The 6,000-nt window shown below is 35.1% G+C and overlaps 1 long non-coding RNA gene across 1 annotated transcript in view; it reads left to right on the top strand.

The window, feature by feature from the left end:
* The first annotated feature begins 4,976 nt into the window (after positions 1-4,976).
* LOC131382995 (uncharacterized) overlaps positions 4,977-6,000 on the top strand; it is a 40,916-nt gene continuing 39,892 nt past the window's right edge. The window contains exon 1 of the long non-coding RNA XR_009212643.1: positions 4,977-5,029. This is a non-coding gene — a long non-coding RNA (uncharacterized LOC131382995). The remainder of the gene's footprint in view (positions 5,030-6,000) is intronic.

The raw sequence follows: 6,000 nt of genomic DNA, 5'->3' as shown, positions 1-6,000 counted from the left end.
TCTTTGCCGTGGATTACTGAACAGCTTATAAATTCTATGGATGTTTGTGATTTTTCTTCAACTTCTTATAATACTCCAATAGCACAGTTATGTGAAAGGTATTTAAAGGCAATGTTAATAGCTACATGGACCACCCAGAAACACCACAGCAGACTACCACCTGTTTGAAATAAAAAAACCGCCACCCCTGAGATTATGAGAGAGTGCCTACAAGTTTGTGCCTGCAGGTTTGAGTTAAAGTGCCAGAGTTTAAGGGCGTCGTATTAGAGTCAGTTATCTTTGTTCTTTCCCTGGAAGGAGCTAGCCAGAGAGCCATCTCAGGATTTTCTTAAGAACTGTAGTTACTTACCTACAGTAGTCACCTGTCTGTCTTTTCCTTTTTTCCTATTCTTTACAGTTTTCTATTTTCTTTTCTTGCTTGAATATAATTTCTATCCAAAAAATATTAACTTTTCGTTTTGTTTTGATTTCTAAAACTCTAGCTTGTTTACTTGGTATTATTTTCGTATGACTTTTCTTTTTAATTTATATTGTAATATTTGATACCTTTTCATCCTTACTTTAGTAACTATTTGCCTGTTTAATCTTTGTTTTCCACTGTTTAACCATTTGCAGAAGAATGAAACTGGACTCTTACCTTTCACCATATACAAAAATTAACTCAAGATGGATTAAAGACTTAAATGTAAGACCTCGGACTATAAAAATTCTAGCAGAAAGCCTAAGAGATACTCTTCTAGACATTAGTTTAGGCAAATAGTTTATCATGAAGACCCCAAAAGCAAATGCAACAAAGTGAAAAATAGGCAAACAGGAACTAATTAAACTAAAAAGCTTCTTCACAGCAAAGGAAATTATCAACAGAGTAAACAGATAACCTACACAATGAGAGAAAATATTTGCCAACTATGCATCTAAAAAAGGCCTAATATCCAGAATCTATAAAGAACTTAACAAGAAAAAAATAAAGAGCCTCATTTAAAAAGTGGGCAAAGGACATGAACATGAAAAAAATGCTCCACATCACTAATTATCAGAGAGATCCACATCAAAACCACAAGACACTAACTCACACCCGTCAGAATGGCTATTACCGAAAAGTAAAATAATAATAATAATGTCAGTGAGGTTGCAGAGAAAAGGAAATGCTTATACACTGTTGGTAGGAATGCAAATTAGTCCAGCCACTGCGGAAAGCAGTTTGAAGATTTCTCAAAGAACTAAAACATGAACTGCCATTTGACCCAACAATCCCATTACCGGATATACATACAAAAGAAAATAAATCATTTTACCAAAAATACATATGTACTCATGTTCATCACAGCACTATTCCCAATAACAAAAACATAGAATCAACATAGGTGCCCATCAATGGTAGACTGGATAAAGAAAATATGGTACATATAAACCATGGAATACTATGCAGCCATAAAATAGAATGAAATCATATCTTTTGCAGGAACGCAGATGTAGTTGGAGGCCGTTATCCTAAACAAGATAACAGAGGAACAGAAAAGCAAATACTACTCACTTATAAGTGGGAGCAAAATCTTTGGCTCACACACACATAGAGATGGGAACAATAAACACAGGGGACTCCAAAATAATGGAAGGAGGGAGGGGCCAAGGGTTACAAAATTTTTATTGGGTATTATGTTCACTATCTGGGTTATGGGATCAACAGAAGCCCAAACCTTAGCACCAAGCAATATACACTTGTAACAAACTTGCACAAGCACTCCCATGGTTGAAAATAAAAAAAGAAATGTTTAAAAACCTTATTTTCCTGCTTTTATTTTCTTTAAAAATATTTTTACCTTTAGAATTTGATATTTATTTTTCCCTCTAACTTATTTTTTCCTAATCTCCGTTCATCTTTTATTTTTCAAACTCTACATTTGTAACTTCCTTTGATCCACTATTACTACTGTGCTATCTGCCCTGAAAGGCAGACGTCATAGATGTTTCATGTTCTGAAGCTTCCAATCATGAGCAAAGAAATTAGTAATTTAAAAAAAATTAAATAATAAAGAATTTTAAAATTAGGAAGTTTGACTGTGAATTTTGTAAGTAAATCCTACTACAATTGTGAGTGGCTATAACAAAACACTATAAATTGAGTAGCTTATAAACTACAGAAACATATTTCTCAAGTTGTGGAGGATGGGAAGTTCAAGATCAAGACATCAGCAGATTCAATGTCTGGCAAAAGCCTGTTTCATGATCCGTGGATGTTGTCTTCTCACTCTGTCTTCACATGGTAGAAGGGGTAAGGGGTCTCTTTTGTAAGGGCACTAATTACATTCATGAGGACTCTGCCCCCATGACCTAATCATCCTTCAAAAGCCCCATCTCCTAACACCATCACCTTGAGGGTGAGGATCTCAACATATGAATTGTAGGAGGACATAAACATTCAGACCATACGTGAAACAGAGCTTGACCTCCCCAACTGCTCCACTGCAGCATCCCTAAGTAAATGCCCTGGCAGGTGTCTATTTGGAGTCATCTGCATGAAGAGCACTCTATCTAAACAAAATTATCCTGTTGGTCCATGTGGACCAGCAGCTGCATCCTACACCAAGTATGTGACTAAAAAATGATGCCTCTAAATTTGTGAGTGGTGGAAACCAGAATTTAACTCTATTCACAGGGGTATGTCGGTGTGTTTATGTGCACACACACTTGTACATTAATATTTTTGTTTATATAAAGAAAAAAATCCAAATTTTTAATAATGAGTGTTCCTGGAGAGTAAAGGTGGGTGGGGTTTTTAAAACTTAATTCATATTACTTGATTTTTAATGCACATGTGTCCTGTTTAAATTTAAAACAATTATTAAAATTTAAAGATATTTATGAAATGAATACGTAATTCATCACTTCCTTTGAATACTCTAAAACTCTACAGGCCAGTGGGAGTCTGTACCTAAACTGTACCATTCTAGTCTCTGCTGGAATAAATTTTAAATGAATTCTTCTTTAGTGTTATGCCATTGAACTGTATTAAAGGAGGTTCCAAGAAATGTCTCTGTGAAATTTGTTGTTTTATTTACCCTACATATGTTGTTAAGAAAACAAGTCATTACATTTAAACCTGGTATTTTAATACCAGGATTACCGGGCAGGTCTCCTGAGAGGCAGCCTGGATTACCTCTTAATGAGTTTGTGAATCTTGAAACTAATTACATTTCCCTCTTCACTTTGGCTGCTAGAAAGCTCTGAGCCAAATAGCCAGCCCACTTTTAGTAAGTAGATTGAATCTTGCAGCACATGTTAGATTCACTCACTCCTTGTTTCATCTTGTTTTTTCCATAATATATTCTTTTTACCTTGATTCCCTCACTTATTTGTTTTTATTGTCTATATTTTGGTAAGCTGTCTGAAATCCTTTTAAAAACAAAGCAAGGTATAAATAACTAAAATCATAAATATGCAAAGCAAACAGTTCCAGGAGACTGTGACATTTCCATTTATGACCTAAATATTCCTGCTAGTCCTAATACTCATAATACTTTCATTTCCGCTCCATAGCCTTAGGGAAGCCATTTATTCTTAATATACTGTTGAGCCTATTAAGCATCTAAAGATTTTTAAAAGAGAAGATTGTTCAGGGAAAAGGGAAAATATTATCATAATTTTATATGAGTCTCCAGATGAGAAGTTTCCTCAGGAGCACTGTGCAGGGAAAAGACTATATTTATCACATGTTTAATAAACAATGCAGAGGTTTAAGCTGTCATTTACATTTTCCATTAGTTATATCCAAAATTAGAGCATCATCCATTTAGATTTATTAAATTCATTCTCTTTATGTTGTTATTGATTGAGCCCCATTGACAGGCAGAAAGAATTAAAAGCTATATAAGTTAAAAGTAACTCTACTTTTGTTTCATTGCAAGTACTCTGAAAGAAATAAATATAAAATATCCCTTTCAATCTCTTGCCTAATTAAAACGAGATTTCTGGCAAAACATGGCACGATAAAACTGTTTTGATTTCACTACACTAGTTGTGCCTACAAAATAACAAAGAAAAAAGGATAGAAAACTGGTCAAACTACGAATAGTCCCAAACTGTAAACTGTGAAGAATACCTGCCAAAACCAAAGAGCATGACACAAACTGATACATACCTCTCCAGAGTTCTTGCCCAGAAGGGAGTTTGGTGAGTGACATAGCCTTGGAAGCCTCAGCAGCTATTGTTTGCTTGCATCAAGTTCTACAGATACCCAGTTCCACCCACACAGAATCATAGAGTAGAAATGACAAAAGAAGGAACCATTTATATCCACCGCTTTTATTTCCTAAGACATAGCTTCCTAACCCAACAGGTGGAGTAGGAATGAGGAAAATATATAATCATATTTGCAGTAGATACTAGATTCGGTTAATAAAATAACTAAATAACTAAATAAAAACAAACTCATGATTTGGAAAACCATTAACATATAGTATTTCCTTGTATGTATGCTTAAGTGTAGGAGAATGTGCCCCCAAAAAATAAGACACAGAAAATGTGCGAGAAGGGTTTTGAGACAAAACTCACAAATCAATGCTGGTAGCTGCCTTAGATCATGCTCCATGTTTCCCTCTACACATAATGTATATACACATCACAGGCTTCTTATCTATTCATCCATCAATTCGCATTTAGCTTGTTTCCATATCTTGGCTACTCTGAAAAATGCTGCAATGAACAAAAAAGTACAGATACCTCAAGATCGTGATTTCAATTCCTTTGGATATATACTGAGAAGCAAGACTGCTGGATCATATCTGATAATGGTTTGGCTCTGTGTCCCCACCCAAATCTCATCTCTGAGTCTAATCCCCACATGTTAAGGGAGGGTGCTGGAGGAAGGTGACTGGATCATGGGGCGGTTTCCCTTATGGTGTTCTCGTGACAGTGAGGGAGTTCTCACGAGATCTGATGGTTTAAAAGTGGCAGTTTTCCTTGTGCACTCTCTCTCTCCTGCTGCCTTGTAAAGAAGGTGCTTGCTTCTCCTTCACCTTCCACCATAATTGTAAGTTTCCTGAGGCTTCCCCAGCCATGTGGAACTGTGAGTCAATTAAACCACTTTCCTTTATAAATTACCCAATCTCAGATAGCACCTTTATAGCAGTGTAAGAACAGACTAATACAATATGGTAACTTTATCTTTAATTTTTTGAGAGGCCTCCATACTGTTTTCCATAGCAGTAGCACCATTTTACATCTTCACTAACAATGCACAGGGTTCCAATTTCTCTACACCTCACCAACACTTGTTATTTTTTGCAGTTTTAATAATGACCATTTTAACAGGTGTGAGGTGATAGCAAATTGTGGTTTTAATTTAAATGTCCATAATAATTAATGTTATTGAACACCTTTTCAGATACCTGTTGGCCATTTGTACATTTAGAGAAATGTTTGTTCAGGTCCTTTGGCTATTTTTTTAACCAGTGTATTTGCTTTTTTGCTTTTGAGTTATAGGAGTTTCATACACACATTGAATATTAACCCCTTATCAAATATATATTTTGCAAATATTTTCTTGCATTTTTTAGGTTGATTTTGATTATGTTGATTGTTTCCTTTGCTGTGTAGAAGCTTTATGGTTTGATTCAATCTCACTTAATTTTTGCTGTCATTGTCTTCGCTTGTGGTGTCATAACCAAAAAAACCATGGCCAAGATCAATGTGAGGAAGCTTTTTCTGTATGTTTTCTTTTGGGGTCTTACATGTACTTCTTTAGTCCATTTTGAGTTTATTGTGTATGGGGTAGGATAAAAGTTCAAATTTATTCTTTTGCATGTGGATATCCAGCTTTCCCAACAACATTTATTGAAAAGACTATCTTTTCCCTTACTTTATTCTTGGTGCTGTTCTTGAAGATTAGTTGAGCATATATGCATGAGCTTATTTCTGGACTCTCGATTATGCTGCATTGGTTTATATGCTTGTTTATATGCCATATCTCTTATGATAGTTTTTGTCATAAAGACTACTTTG

This window comes from Hylobates moloch, unplaced genomic scaffold, assembly GCF_009828535.3.
Source record: "Hylobates moloch isolate HMO894 unplaced genomic scaffold, HMol_V3 SCAFFOLD_3, whole genome shotgun sequence".
Lineage (NCBI taxonomy): Eukaryota > Metazoa > Chordata > Mammalia > Primates > Hylobatidae > Hylobates > Hylobates moloch.
The sequence above is the reverse complement of the archived record's forward strand: the minus strand, read 5'-3'. Positions and strand labels throughout refer to the sequence as shown.